The sequence below is a fragment of the Crocuta crocuta genome, unplaced genomic scaffold (assembly GCF_008692635.1).
Source record: "Crocuta crocuta isolate KB4526 unplaced genomic scaffold, BGI_CrCroc_1.0 scaffold6, whole genome shotgun sequence".
In the NCBI taxonomy this organism is placed as follows: Eukaryota; Metazoa; Chordata; class Mammalia; order Carnivora; family Hyaenidae; genus Crocuta; species Crocuta crocuta.
In genome coordinates this window covers 3,175,060-3,190,706 of record NW_027531917.1, presented here as the reverse complement: position 1 = coordinate 3,190,706, position 15,647 = coordinate 3,175,060, and the positions used below count along the sequence as shown (strand labels likewise).

The 15,647-nt window shown below is 38.3% G+C and overlaps 1 protein-coding gene across 5 annotated transcripts in view; it reads left to right on the top strand.

The window, feature by feature from the left end:
* CMSS1 (cms1 ribosomal small subunit homolog) overlaps positions 1–15,647 on the top strand; it is a 386,003-nt gene that overhangs the window by 228,938 nt on the left and 141,418 nt on the right. For 2 of the 5 annotated variants that reach the window (XM_077774844.1, XM_077774843.1), the window contains exon 2: positions 15,095–15,160. The exons of the other annotated variants lie outside the window; for them this stretch is intronic. The gene's annotated coding sequence lies outside the window, so the exon portion shown is untranslated. The remainder of the gene's footprint in view (positions 1–15,094; positions 15,161–15,647) is intronic. 5 annotated transcript variants of the gene reach the window in all.

Genomic DNA, 15,647 nt, shown 5'->3' with positions numbered 1-15,647 from the left:
ATGCTAAAACACCTGAAACAGTTCTCAACATAGCAAAACCTGACATAAAAGGAATAACTTTATGAGTCCCTGGGACCATTTTTATGATGACCTTTTTAAAGCATGAAAAGTTTCTAGTTCCATTCATTACAAGGACCTTGAAACAATGACACCCAGTAGCAATGAGCGCACATAGCACCAAGATTTTGGCTTCTAAGTCTCTTTTCCCACTAAAAGGAAACAGTGCTCCTTGGAGAAATGACTGACTCCAGGACTGGCGGAAGAAAAACAAGATGAGCCTTGAAACATCTTTTCCTGCCAGCATATTAGGAAGTGCTCAAAAAATGATATGGACATGTCAAAAGGACCCAGGGACCAGCTTGAAAGGACTCCCACTGGCCAAATCTGGGACAATTTGAGCAACAAAGTAACAAATAATAATAATGAAATAGAACATATTAAATAAGAATCTGAGGGTTCCTGGATGGCTCAGTCAGTTAAGCATCCGACTTTGGCTCAGGTTCATGGGTTTGTGATCTCACAGTTGATGGGTTGAAGCCCTGTATCAGGCTCTGCAGTGACGATTCAGGGTCTGCTTGGAATTCTCTCTCCCTCTTTCTCTGTCCCTCCCAACATGTGCTTACTCTCTCTCTCTCTCTCTCTCTCTCTCTCAAAATAAGTAAACTTTAAAAGAATAAAACAAATAAGAATCTGTGAGTTCATAGTGACAATAAATAGATACTACATGAATAAGAAGGAAAAGCTCTTTTACAGTAGAAAGGCAATTAATAAACGAGGATGAATGATAGATTAGAAAATCATCATTTTGCAATCAATGTGGTTACATTGATTCAGGCTAGAAGTATCAATGGTTGCTAAAACTAGAAAGTGAAAGTTAGTGAGGAATAGAATATTTACATCTCTCAGAAAATTTCTCCATAAATTACTTATTAATAGCCATGGGAAATAGTAACATTAGAGGGGAGAGGCCTGGTTGTAACACCTGAACCAAGTGATCAAAATTACCATCACCAATAACCGAACAAAATGACAGCATATACCTCTGATGTTAAGCATTGAGAAAGACATCTGTGATATTCTTGCCCCTCAAAATGCATAATTAATTTAATATTAAGGAAATATCAAACAAACCCAAACTAAAAAATACTGTTAAAAAATCGCAATGTCCAGAAACACAAAGAAAAGCTGAGGAGCTCTTTCAGATTAAAGAAAACCAGAGAGTGTAAAAACTGAATGTATATGTCATCCTGGATCCTGAACTAGGAAAAATAATGCAGAAAGAACATTATTGGGACAGTTGGAAATACATGAGTTAGATTATGGATTAAATAATAATAATGTTACTGTGTAAGTTTCTTGATTTTGATCATTGTACTGCCATTAGGTAATGGTTAATTTTGTTCTCAGGAACCATACATTAGTAATATTTAAGAACAAAAGAATATGATGTCTGCAACTTAATTGGATGGTTTAGAAAACCAAACAATGTATATATATATATATATATATGTATATATAATATATTATATATATATATATATATAAAGAATAAAATACAAAAGTAGCAAAATTTTAACAGTTGGTAAATCACTGGTAAGTGATTTAGAAAAGTTTCTGTGCTGTTCTTGCAACTTTTCTCAAATTTGAAGTTATTTCAAAATTAAATTTAAAGTGCTAAAACAAAGCAAATATATACATGCACACAAACACAATTATCTTCACTTTATTTTTTTAAGATTTTTTAAAAAATCTATTTATTTTTGAGAGAGAGAAAGAGCACACAGGGCAGGGGCAGAGACGGGGGTGAGAGGGTGAGAGAGAATCCCATACAGGCTCTGCACTGTCAGCCTGGAGCCCGACGTGGGGCTGGAACTCACAAACCACCGTGAGATCATAATCTGAGCCAAAATCAAGAGCCAGACACTTAACTCACTGAGATACCCAGGTACACCAACAGTTATTCTTACTTAAATAAAGCCAACTGAGGAAGATAACAGAGAACGATGAGGGAGAAGAAGGGAAAAAATAGTGGGGGAGAGGGAGGGAGGCAAACCATGAGAGACTCTTGAATGCTAAGAACAAACTGAGGGTCGATGGGGGTGGGGGGAGGGGAAAGGGGGTGATGGGCATGGGGGAGGGCACTTGTTGGGATGAGCACTGGGTGTTATATGGAAACCACCTTGACAATAAACTATTTAAGAAAAAATAAATAAAGCCAACTGAAAATATACAAATCTGAAGGTCATACCCAAAATTAAACTAAGGAATATAAAATTTCCCCTCAACAAATCTTCATGTTAAAATTATAAAATTTACAAAAATTTAATGAACATTAAAACACAGTTTACCAAACTCCCATCTGTAAATTAAGGTATATCTCAATTTGCATTTGGTTTATCTCTGTCCCAGTAAGAGCTGCTGTATCCATCTAGCTTGCTTTGGGAATCTTCTCATATAGAGCTGTGTATGAGTGCATGCTTAAATATTGTTAAAGAAAATGATGGTGCTCTCCAATATACAGATTAAGGCCTGTGCAGACCTGGGGCTCGACTTTAAATTTCTTTCTTCTAATTACCTGAGTAGCTTTTCAAGCCACATAAAACCAGATTTTAGATCTGTTCCTTCCACTAACTCTGAATCTCTTGGGTTGTTTTCTTTTTCCTCTTTTCCTCTCATTAAAATATAACTTTTACAGGAATAATAATAGTAATGATATAATGAGTCTATTATTTTGAGCCTATCCAGAAAATATTGCTTTACTAAACACACACCAAAAAAGAGGGAGATATTCAGTAATCAAAAGCTGATTAGCTGAGATCCCATCTTTCCTTTTTCTTCCTTTTTCGACCATTTTGCTATTTACAGAGAATTGGCATAGGAAGGAGAAATAAGCAAAACTAGTCCGTCAAACTGGTTTCTTATAAACAGTTTGGCATAATTTTTTAAATATTTATTTTTTGGGAGAACTCAAGCAGGGGAGGGGCAGAGAGAAGGGGACAGAGGATCCAAAGCAGGCTTTGCACTGACAGGCTGACAGGAGTGAGCCAGATATGGGGCTCGAACTCACGAACCACAAGAAGATGACCCAAGCCAAAGTCAGATGATCAACAGTCTGAGCCACCCACCTGTGCTCGTTTTATATAATTTTAAGGTCAACAGATATTATCTGTAATGGCAAAACATTGAAAATAACTTAAATGTACTTCCACAGGACTGGTTAATATTGGTGGAATACAGTGCTTCCAAAAACAAAAACTGGATGGTCTTTATTTATTGGTATGGAAAGATCCCCGAAGTATATTGCTAAGTCCAAAACACACAGTACAAAACAGTCTATATTGAAAGCTATCATTTGCATATAATAAAAGAAGTAAAGAATACACACATATTTGTCTGCCTATGTATAAAATGTCTCCGAAAAGATATATATGCACACAAAATTGTTTGCCTGAAGAGATGATAATTTGGTGTTGGGGAACGTGTTCATTAATTTCAACATTAATATGATTTAAAAACTCCTAAATTTAATACTTATATAGAAGAAAAAAGAAAATTATACTTTTTACCCCTGTTTTATTCCTGTAGAAATTCCTGTTGTATAATGGTAGTTCATCAAACACAAAGCTGCTCTCAGACCTTACACCGTAATGATAAAAACTATTACGCATTTTATCTGACTGAATCAATCTGATTCACTTATTAACTTGAAATCAAAAAACTTATCACCATTTTTTCTTAAGTGTTCTTGGTGACAAGAGTACATCCTATGAATGAACAGAAGACTCACCCACTCTGGGTGCCTGAGTGGCTCAGTTGATTAAGCTTCCAACTCTTGATTTTGGCTCAGGTCATAATCTCACAGTTTGTGCGGTCAAGGCCCACATTGGGGTCTATGCTGACAGTGTGAAACCTGCTTGGGATTCTCTCCCTCTCTGTCTCTGCCCCTCCCCAGCTCATGCCTGCTCTCTCTCTCAAAAATAAATAAATCAACTTTTAAAAAAAGACTCACCTGCTATAGCAATATTAAGGAGCTGAAAAGTATAAAGCTGATTTCAGTGGAGTTCTATTAAAATACCAGTTTCATTTAATACCCCATGAGAAGTGGAAGAATAAAACTTATTTCAAATTAGATAGTGTAAGATTTAGCATTCCTCTAATATGTGGAATACCAAGAGTATCTCAGGAAAGCCAAAAACCAAATAAGACCTAGGAAATTTTTATAAATTCAATGGAATCTAAAAGACCGTCCTCCCTGGAGTTGATATTTTAATATATCACCAAGGTCTCATACTTCCCTTAAACAGGATATTAAATGACACATACTAATTTTTTTCCCTAACGGTTCTCTTTTGTAGTTAATGCTTTCTTTCTCCATCCACCTGCATTTTATAAGTGGATAAATAGAATCACTCCAAGCTGTCTGAATGCTCCTTTTTCTCCCTACATCTGCCAAAGTCAGTGAGAAGTAGGAATCTAAGAGAGTCTCTGGAACAGGTAACCATCTGTTACCACTTACAACATAAAATTCAACAAAGAAAGTCTTCTCTTGTGGCTTATTTGCATATTTTATGGTTCTCCTGCTTAGCTCCTTCTTTATAAAATAAGAAAATCATTATTATTCAAAGAAAGATTGTTCATCTAGCCCATAGGTGGTATATTAAAACTCTCTCCACTGAGAATTATTTTTATAGTTCTAGTTAATAACGGTGCATTTTTATAGGGAAGATACACAGATGTGACAGTGGTTTTGAAAGAACTTAGATAGCATCAAGAAACAGCTGTACATTTTTCCAGCAGCCTGAGTAATAACTCAGTAGTGATTTGTACCACCTTTTCCGCATCTGCTCCTTTCCCCTTCCTTTTTTCAGCACATCTAAATGATTAATAAACTGAACATTTTTTATATGCATTCTGACAGCCACAGGGACTATAAAGGTCGACAATATACAATATCACCCAGTGTTATCATGAAACACCTCATCAGATGCCTCTCTACCAGGGGGGCTGTGGCATTTTGAGAGGTTGATGCTGGGAGTTGTCTGGGTCTCTTTTGACCTCATAGTCAAGTTGATATTTTCTCGGGTCATATTGTCAATGGCTGGATAACTGTCCCCTCAAGTCTGGATTATGCATTTAGAGAAGTAATTTATTTGCCTTAGGGAGGAGAGTATAGTCTCATTATTTTTTTTTTAATAGTTTATTGTCAAATTAGTTTCCACATAACACTCAGTGCTCATCCCCACAAGTGTCCTCCTCCATGCCCATCCCCCCCCTCCCCCCACATCCATCAGTCCTCAGTTTTTGTCAGCATTCAAGAGTCTCTCATGGTTTGCTTCTCTCCCTTTCCCCCACCATTTCTGCCCTTCTTCTCCCCCTTGTTCCTCCACAATAGCTAAAACATGGAAAGAGCCTAAGTGTCCATCAACAGATGAATGGATCAAGAAGATGTGGTTTATCTATACCATGGAATACTACATGGCAATGAGAAACAATGAAATCTGGCCATGTGTAGCAACATGGATGGACCTTGAGGGTGTTATGCTGAGCGAAATAAGTCAGGCAGAGAAGGACAAATATCATATGTTTGCACGTATAGGAGGATTAGGAGGAAATTGACGGAGTCTCATTATTTTAAAAAGTGAAGTCTCATTATCTTCAAAAGTCAGAAGACAGTTTTAATAACCATTTCATTCATTCCACTGTGAATTTTGCTGAAAGACCTATCCTAAAACATGCCTCTGCTGCCAAATCCCAAGTTTCACAGTTACCAAAGTTGACTTTGTGTGAGCTGTTACATTTTCCATAGACAATTGGATGTGATCACAGAAAGATGATTGCCAAAGTTTTATTTTAACTCAGATATAACTAAATGCAAGAAATCACTTACTGACACCTTTATTCTGCCTATCCCTCCCTAAATCACCATTTTGGGAAAAAGTTATAGGATCTGCAAAATGGTCTGCCTATGTTCCAAGTTAATTTTGAGAATGGCTCTTTATGTCTGGTTTACAGTCTTTTTAGAAAAGCAGAATTATGATGGAAACACTGTAACATCCTAAGCTGTAACAAATGAGCTATTCTTGAAGATAAATGTAACTTCATGTCTATGAAGCTAAATATTTACTTTTGAGATGATTTAATGTATCTTTGTTCCTTTCCACACTGAGCTTTTTCTTTCTTTGCATCTCTTCAACTCCAAGCTACTTTTTGTAGCCCTGTTTTATCAGTGTTTTGTGATGTTACAAAAAGGCAGAGTGTGAGGTCAAATTTTCCATTACATACCTCAAAAGGAATGCCAGGGAACCTAGCCAAACTAAGTCTATAAAAAATAAAAATTACAGGAAAGATGATTCATTAATCAACAATTGCCCTACCAAAAAAAATAGAATAAGTTGTATGTGTTTTGTTTTGGGAGCAGGGACTGAGTGCAGATAGCCCAGCCATGGGATGAAATGGGTTATTTCATGCCCACATGACATGGTTAGGTTAGCTAGGGATCTTATAAACTGTAAGAATAACTCACTTTCTGCCTTGATTTCTCTCAACTTTTTCTTCTTTCAGAGAGAAAGTATATCATGCTGACCCCAGCTACAATCTGATTTAAAAAATAATGGCAACAGGGGCGCCTGGGTGGCTCGGTTGAGCATCCAACTGCAGCTCAGGTCACGATCTTGTGGTTTATGAGTTTGAGCCCCACATCAGGCTTGCTGCCATCAGCACAGAGCCCACTTCAGATCCTCTGTCCTCCCCCTATCCCTCCCCTGCTTGTGCTCTCTCAAAAATAAACATTTAGGGGTGCCTGGGTGGCTCAATTGGTTGGGCAGTCGACTTCGGCTCAGGTCATGATCTCACAGTTCATGGGTTCAAGCCCTGCGTCAGGCTCTGTGCTGACAGCTAGCTCAGAGCCTGGAGCCTCCTTCAGATTTTGTGTCTCCCTCTCTCTCTCTGACCCTCCCCTGCTCATGCTGTCTCTCTCTCTCTCAGAAATAAATAAAACATTAAATTGTTTTAATATTTTAAAAATATAAAATAAAAAAATAGTGCTAGCAGAAAGATACAATAGAAAGGCACAGCCTGCAACTCATGAAATGTCTCAGCCATTAGCCATTCCTTCCTCTCTGCCACACAGTCTTTGTCACTTCCTCTTACTCTAACAGAGGTTCTCTTCTGCATCCTTTTGTCTTTTGCTGTAAGTTCGAGATCTTGGTCCCTCCCTAAAACATTGTCAGATCAATAAAAATGCTAGACTTTGTCTTCAAAGTTATTATTAAATATTTCGGATATGAAAAGGTCAAAAATTATGACTCTGGAGGAAAAAATTAGTCAATGAATTAGAAAGAGCCCCCAAGCTCCTATACAAAGAGAATTAAACTAATCACAGAACTTTGTACCATGTGATGCTTCATTTTTTTTTTTTGTATCCTAATGAGAAAATCTGTCAGCAACAAATACAGTTGGCTCCATGACCAGCCAGTAATAGATACCGTAAACTCTGTTGTCTAATGCTTTGTTTTTTAAGTTTATTTATTTTGAGAGAGAGAGAGAGAGAGAGTATGCGTGGGAGAGAACACAAGCAACAGAAAGGCAGAGAGAGAGAGGGGGAGAAAGAATCCCAAACAGGCTTTGCACTGACAGCAGGACTCAAACTCACGAACTGTGATATCATGACCTGAGCCAAAACTGAGTCAGACAACCAACTGAACCACCCAGAGACCCCTGTTACCTAATGGCTTTAGTAGCCACCCCTTCTGACTAATCAAAGAAAGGTGATATAATGAGCCTATATCATTTAAATTACTAAGTGAATTTTATTTTAATTCTTTGAAAGATGGTACTTCTCATGTGGTTCAGATGCTATTAACCAGAGTATGTAATTAATCAGAGCAGTTCCAACCATGTTGGAGGATACTGAATTTACTGCAGATTTTTTGTTGCCTTTTATGGAGAACATTAAGGGAAAATGGAGAGCAGGTGGTTTTTTCCTTTGTCAGAAAGCTGATAACCCAGTTGTGATGACCATTTCATCCACACAAAGGGACAGCAACATGAGAAATAAACTTCTTAAAGTTCCTCATAATTAAGTGTTTCTTGTGAGAAGCTGGGACATTTCAGGAAAGAAATGGACTGAAGGAGAGGAACGAAGCCAAAGTCCCCAGACCTTAACAACAAGGGCAAATGTAACAAGTCCACATTTGTTATGGAAGAATGGGAAGTTCTGCACTTTTTTAGAAGAAAACTAAACTGCATGAACAGGACCACAGAGATAAGGTCCTAATGTAGTCTGTGCTAGTCCAAACCTGTGCTCACCTTCTCACCTCCATCAGAGTCAGCGACAGACCACCCAGCAGAGAACGTAGTGCTGAGAGAGGCAAACATCCTAGGTGTCAGATGGAAAACACTCAATCCCCAGACTTCACACCTCAGAGAGGCTTTTTTTAAGACATTTCTAGTAGCCCCCCCTTTTTTTTACCCCATTCTGCATTATCTGCACTGTACCCTCAATACACACATAGTATACACACTTAGGAAAGAGAAGAGAGATGTATGCAGAAAACCACATCCTGTAAGTTTTCTTTCTCCTTAGAAGATTATATTTTGTCGTTTCAAAATCTCTCTGTCTTGGGGCGCCTGGGTGGCTCAGTTGGTTAAGCGTCCGACTTCTGCTCAGGTCATGATCTCACGGTTCATGGGTTTGAGCCCCGTGTCGGGCTCTGTGCTGACAGCCAGCTCAGAGCCTGGAGCCTGCTTCAGATTCTGTATCTCCCTCTCTCTCTGACCCTCCCCTGCTCACGCTGTCTCTCTCTCTCTCTCTCTCTCTCTCAGACGTAAATAAAACATTGAAAATTTTTTTTAAAAAATCTCTCTTTGTTATTTTCAACTATATTAAAAATTTGTTTCCTTGGTTTTGGGGTTTTGGTTTAGTTTTTCTATTACTTTTAAGTGTCCTCTTAAAACCTCGATATCAAGAGTCACACACTCCACCAAATGAGCCAGACAGGCACTATTTGCTTGGCTTTTAAATCTCGTTTTATTCAACTCATGGCAACTCCACTGTGTCTAAAGTCTTCTCTCTCTCAACCACATCAGGTCTTTATTATGACTGCTTGAGCAAGCCAATGGGGGTTTGTTATTTCACATATGCTATGGGAGACAGGTTCCTCCCAATCCTGCTATACTCCCAAACCCCATTCCTTTCAACTACCTATTCATCCCTCCATCCATTTGAGTCTCTAAGGACTTTGAGACTTAGGAGATTTACATCCCTGAAACTGATTATGGGATATTGAATTTATACAGAGCTCTGATGCTTTGCAGGATTTTAACAGAGAATGCATACTCTTGTTTACAAGACAGATAAGGTCTTTCACTGCATCAAGTTTATGCCCTGGTTAGGAAAGTCAAAGAAAAGCAAATATTTAAGTAAGTATTTCACTCACAGTAAGCATAAAAAGAAACACTGGGGAAATCTGAGTCAATGAAGCAGGAAAGACTACTTTGTGAAATAATATGTAAGCTTACGTTTAAAGAATAGCCTAAAAAGGAGGAGTATAAGAGCATCACATGTTGAAGGGCAGCTGGTTTTAATACCCAAAGTCAGGAAAGAACTTGGTACAGAGGGGGAATGAGAAAAGCTGAGCTAGACTGGAGCACAGGGACTGAGAGGAAAGTGGAAAGATTCAGAAGTAGAGGAACCAAGATTAAGCAGGGCCTTGTAGGCACTGATGAGAATTCTGGCCTTTTCTTTGGATGGGGGGGGTGGCGGGGGCAGGGGAGACATGATTTGAACATGAAGTTTCTGCCTGAGTCACTCTGTTGTATCTCATCACAGAATCGATTAGAGGAGTTGAAGAAGGAAACCAATGGGGCTAATGCCATTTTCTAAGTGAGAAATGATTGTAGCAGTCAGTAGAGAAGTGGATAGTTTGAAGACCGATTTGGAAGGTAGAGTTTACAAGACTTGGTGGCTGCTTGGATTGGTGACGTTATAGGAGAGTGTTGCTGATGACTCCCAGTTTTCTAACATGAGATGCTGTTTCCTGATAGGAGAACTTTCGGAGGAGTGCCTAGCCTAGGGGGCAGGGTGGGATGGAGGGCAGGAATAGACCCCAAGTTTGATCTGGGATAGTTATGATTCATCCACGTGGAGATGTCATACAGGTAAGTATAAAAACAGATTTGGAGCTCAGAAGAGATATCTAGGCTGGAAATATAAATTGAGTAACACCTTATAGATAATATTTGAAGCCGTGAGTATGGATAAGATCACATAGACAGATGCATGTTTTCAGAGGAGGGCCCAGGGTGCTTCTCTGAGCCTCAGTTGTTTCATCTAAATCATGGAAGTAATGATCTCTCTGTTCAAGAAGTTGAGACACATGCATACAGTTTATAAGCTCTGTGTCCAGCTTATAGTAGTCAGTATATGGTAATTGCTACTGTTACTATATCTGGTAAATGCTCATTCTCTGGAATGAGTTGGGGCTAATTAACAGCGGGGATAGTGGAGAAGAGTAAATAAATGCATGAAAAAATGAACATGAATCTATAGGGGTATGTCTATAAACATTGAGATCAAAACATTAGCTTCTATTGTGCCAGTGTTTAAATTTTTTTTCCAATTTTCATTTTCTAGGCAGCCCTTCTCTTGCAAACAAGTGCCTGTAATTCTCCCCATGAAAAATCAGTAGTCTTCATTATTCTTAAGTGAGACTTTTGTGCCCAAATGACTTGTGAAGCTACCACCAGGTTCATCATCTTGGCAGGTTTTCATGACTGTTGCTACAGTCACTGATAGATTTGTTAAGAAATATCTAAATGTTCTTTTGGTGACATTATTTTTAGGAAGGCGAAGCCTTTACATTTCCAGACAGCAGCTTGGTCGTGAATGTGGGGAGACCACAGAACTGTAACACATTGCACATGCTGACAAGGCTGTCTGGGCTCCTTGGCATTACTAATGATGATAATGATCCCGCTTGGTAGAAGCAGACCCTCCCTGCAGCTGGTGTCCTTTCTGCGCAGGGATGAGGTCATTTGTTGGGAAGGGGAGAAATGGAGCTGAGGAAGATGAGAGAAAAGAAGGGGAAGAAACTGTCATGTCTGCATTCTTAGTGGAAAAATAGAAACACATTTGCCACATGCTTGCTTGCTTTATTTATTTTTTAAAAACAAGGAATGGAGAAGCAAGGGGATAGTGAGGAAATGTAACATGGTGACAGCTTGGTTTTCCCCCAAAGCTGTACAGTTATCTGTATTCACAGTAACTGGCTAAACAAATCTCCAAGGCACTGATAACCCTATGAATTCTAATCGCTAGAAATTTGAAACTGCTCAGAGAAGGATATTCCAACAGTTTAAATCCCAGTAACTATTTTAGAGTTGTATAAGAGCCCAATTCTAGACAGTCCACTCCTCTTTCTCCCTCAAAAGTGTCTTAAAAAGAGAATTTCAGAGTTATTGTTCCTTTGGCAACGTAGTTAGAGGTTTTAGATCATTCTACATCTAATTCTTAATGTTGTCACCAAAATCAATTAAACAGCCTTTTTTTTACTCTACCAGTAGTAGTCCAACTGGTGCACCTTGGGTTTATTTCTACAACTTGTATACTTGTATACATAAAGACTATATGTCCTCAGGGCTTGGGGTTGTTATAGTTGGTTATTTGTGAAGGGAGGGCTTAGCGAAAGAGGGGTCACTTGGCATCCCAAGGTAAGACCCTGGCTTAGGCACAACCAGCCAGTCACAATCAACCTTTTGGGCATATCTGCACAAGGTAATAGAAATGAGTCAACTTTGATCAAATGGAAGAAGTACTAAACACGCTTTTAGGATGTTTGTGAACCCTTCAGAGGAAAGGCCAGGTCTGATTAGCCTGTGCACCCTCCATGCCTCAGCCAAGCCTGACAGAAAGTGCTCCGTAAGTGGTGAGTGTGTGAGTGAACCAGCGTGCCGCATTACCCATGGTTGAAGACTTCTGCTGTTAGCAAGTACAAATGACCCTGAGTAATTATGTGGAGGAAAAAATAATATTTTCTCCTAAATGCTGGAGAAAGAGGCTGAAAGCTAATAAATCTAATAGCTGACTCTCAACAGTGCTCCTGACGTGAGTTTTCTGGATGCAACCTAAAGAGTACTGGACTGAAGGTCTTCTCACCTTTTGGCAGTCCACTACAATTTCTTAACCTCAATTTCCTCATCAGTAAAATGGATAATAACACTCTCCCTGCCTACCTCCGAGGGTTATTTTCAGGACTAAAACTTGTTAGAGAAGAGAAACTAATAAGAGCCATAAGAGGTAAGGTGTTGTTATTGGCTTCTTTTGAGAATACTATATCCTTAAACGCTTTTAGAAGAAAGATTCTTAATTCTTTAAAAGAAAGCGTCCTTCAAAAGCATATTTGTTGGTGCTATTGTTGTTAACTGTTGTTAACCCCTCTTTAAAGTATATTTATTTAAAAAAATAATGGCAATCCTCCACTCCCTTTCTGAAAAGTTTTTATGACTTGTCTTCACATTTTATGTGTTTAAAACCTGAAGTATGAGGTCTTCCTTGAAAAATGCCATTATTATTAATAGCCTCTGAAGGTAACAAGGGTTATGAAGCTACCAACTGCATATGATTAAGTAGTCACAAATAAAACACTGGTATTACCACATATAAATTCTTTCCCTGAAGTCAGTGCCTCTACAAACAGTGATTCAACTACCGTTGTCTGTCATGGGACAATAGAATTGTCCTTGAAAGAGGACTGCATATGAAGTCAAGAAACAATGCCACAGCCACTTTCTACTGTGCCCTTGATCAAACCATTTCATCTCCCTTAGCCTCTTCAGCTTTCTTAACTAAGACAGCATTCAGTGGCTATCCATCAGGGCTTTGTGACTGCCTCCAGAAAGCATTTGAGAAGAAGGAAGGCATTCTTTGTTGTCAGAATGACAGGGTGGGCGAAAAATGATAGGGTGGAGTTCTATTGCTAGCATTTAGTGGGCAAAGGTAGGTTTGCTAAATTTTCTACAGTGAGCAAAGCAGACTCATGAAAGGAAGAATTGTCCCCCTGCATTGTAAATATGCCCTTCTAAGAAACATTGGACCAGAGCTTTTGAGAGTAAAAGGAGACACAGTTAATAATACAGGATCGTCTCAGGCAAACTGGGATATATGGACCATCTAGCCACAATCCAGGTCAACTTTGGCTTGCGTTGTCTTTCCACATTCTTGTCCATCTTCTTCTCAAATGACAAGATCCCAAGCTTTGCTGAACAGCCATTATGGAAGGAGATAGACAAGTCTGGACCACATACCTTCTTCCGTGGTCTCTATTTTACCAGGAAAACTAGCAGCAGAGTTAAAGTTAGCTCACTTACTCATCCCAGAATTTGGTTATGCTTTAGTTACAGAACCTTCTTTATTTCTCCCCCTTCCCTCACCCTCAGAGCCTTGGGTGCTGTCGCCACTCAAGTGTGGCAGCTGCCTGAAACATTTGTTTGGGGTGGATGGGGGAAGAGAAGGAAAGGAGAGTGCAGCCAGCTCTTCCCCGCAGCTGTAGCTAACCAAAGCAAGCTGCCTACACAGACAGCTCACTCTATTTCAGGGGCCACCCCGAAGCCATATCTGTGGGTGCAAAGTTATTGTGACACATCCCACCATGGGGTGTGAGGGGAGAAACTGCTCATGGCAATGGAGATGCCAGATGATTCTTACACTACTTTTTTAAAAAGGGAAAACAAAACCAGTTCAGGAATTTTTTTCTACTCTATTGACACCTCAGCTAAAGAAAACAGTGAAGTCCAGGTGGGTTTTATGTTACTTAGCTCCTGTACATGGACAAAGACTGGGATTCCAGCATTCCTATCTAGCCCCAGGGTTTTCTCCTAGTTAAATTTACTTTCAGCTTCTTAAATTGTATTTTACTCTTTAGAGAAAATCTGTTGTGCAGAATCATATAAGACTTGACATGATGGTCTAAACTAATTGCTTAAATATGGACTTGGACAATTGTTGAAAAGCACTTTTGTCTGTGTCATGGAATGAAAGTTACCACATACACAATAGTCTATTTTCAAACCTAAATGAATTGTGTCTTAAAGGGAATAAAAAAAGCATAGCAAAAAAAAAAAAACAACAAAAAAAAAACATACATTTTTCAGGCCAAAACAGAGTTGATGTCTAAATTCAACTGAAAAGAACTATAGAAATTTGCCTGACACTGACAGACAGTTCTCTTTTCTCTTTCTTCTTTTTATTTCTTTTACCTTCTTAACCTAGTATTTGAAATTAAGCCTTGGGAATATGTGTCTTCTCTACATAATAGAAAAGTGGCAAATATGAGCCATGGCAGCAAACAGACTGATGTCTAGATTCATAAAGTACTACTTCAGAGGAGTATCCTCTCTTTCAAGGGACAGACAGACCTAATAAAGATCAGCAGTTAGGCCATGGCTTTTCTAACTTTCCCATGAAACCTTAGGGTTTTCCAGAACTTGCTCAAGGTGGAAGAGTCAGTTTGAAGAGGACTTTAAAAAAAAAAAAGTCACTCAGTGTTGTAGGAGAGGTTAATAAAGTACTAGAATCTTACATTCTTAAGAAAGTTTCTTCTTTTTATTATTTAATCTATATGTACCTCACTTCCAAAGAACATGTATTACAGAAGAATAAAGTAATTAATTGAAAGAACTGGAGTAACTGGAATATAAAGCCACAGACAGGAGTGGAAACAGAAATATATATTATCCGGTCCCTTATAGTTATAGAAGTAAATCACAAATTTAGCTCCAAGCTTTCTAGTGGCCTAAATTTAAAGGGACGTGCTATTTTAATGACCCACATTGTCATCATGGGCAGTGTTCAGGGGCAAGTGGTTTTTTATTTGTTCATCTATTTACTAACATATCTTGAGCACCTTCTAATATATCTGGGAGCTTATACTGACAGAGAGCTTGGGCAATATCAGAGAAAGGATTAGATCTGAAATGCTCTGTATGAAAATCTCTTAAAATTGATTTTAACTGTGTTTTAATGCTAAAATAGAATGTTTATTTGTTTATGAACAAATCCAAATTACATCAGACATATTTTCATGATTTTCTTTTTTAGGAAAGTCTCTGTAAAATCTCCCCAGGTCTCATTAAATTATCACCTGTGACCTTGGAATGTGATTGTGTGAGTACATATTTCTTAAAACACAAAAGTAGCTCCCTGTGGATTGTGTCTTCAGAGTTAGAATTTGGTCCAGAAGCAGCTCTGGAATGCCTTTGACATTGTTTTCAAATATTTTAGGCAGCCAGATCCCCTCCTGCAAATTTTCTTATGCCTACCTTCAATATAGAAAACACATGTAAGTGATATTTTGTTAGTGTAAATTTACTTTTAAATTGTCATGTATCTGCTTATTATCAAGACAGTCAATGGGAGCAATGAAGCCCTTTCCATAAATCATAAATTTGAATGGATGAAACTGTTTTCTCTTGACTTCAACAACTTATTTTTTTCCACATTCTGTTTTGTTGCAGTTTTTTTTTAAATTCATTTTGATACTTCAGTAATTGCTATGCAATTAGACTAATACAGGGTCTTAAAAAAAAGAGTCATAAATAATCTTATTTCAATATTGAATAACAAATTAAAACTAATTGTTCACATTCCTAAA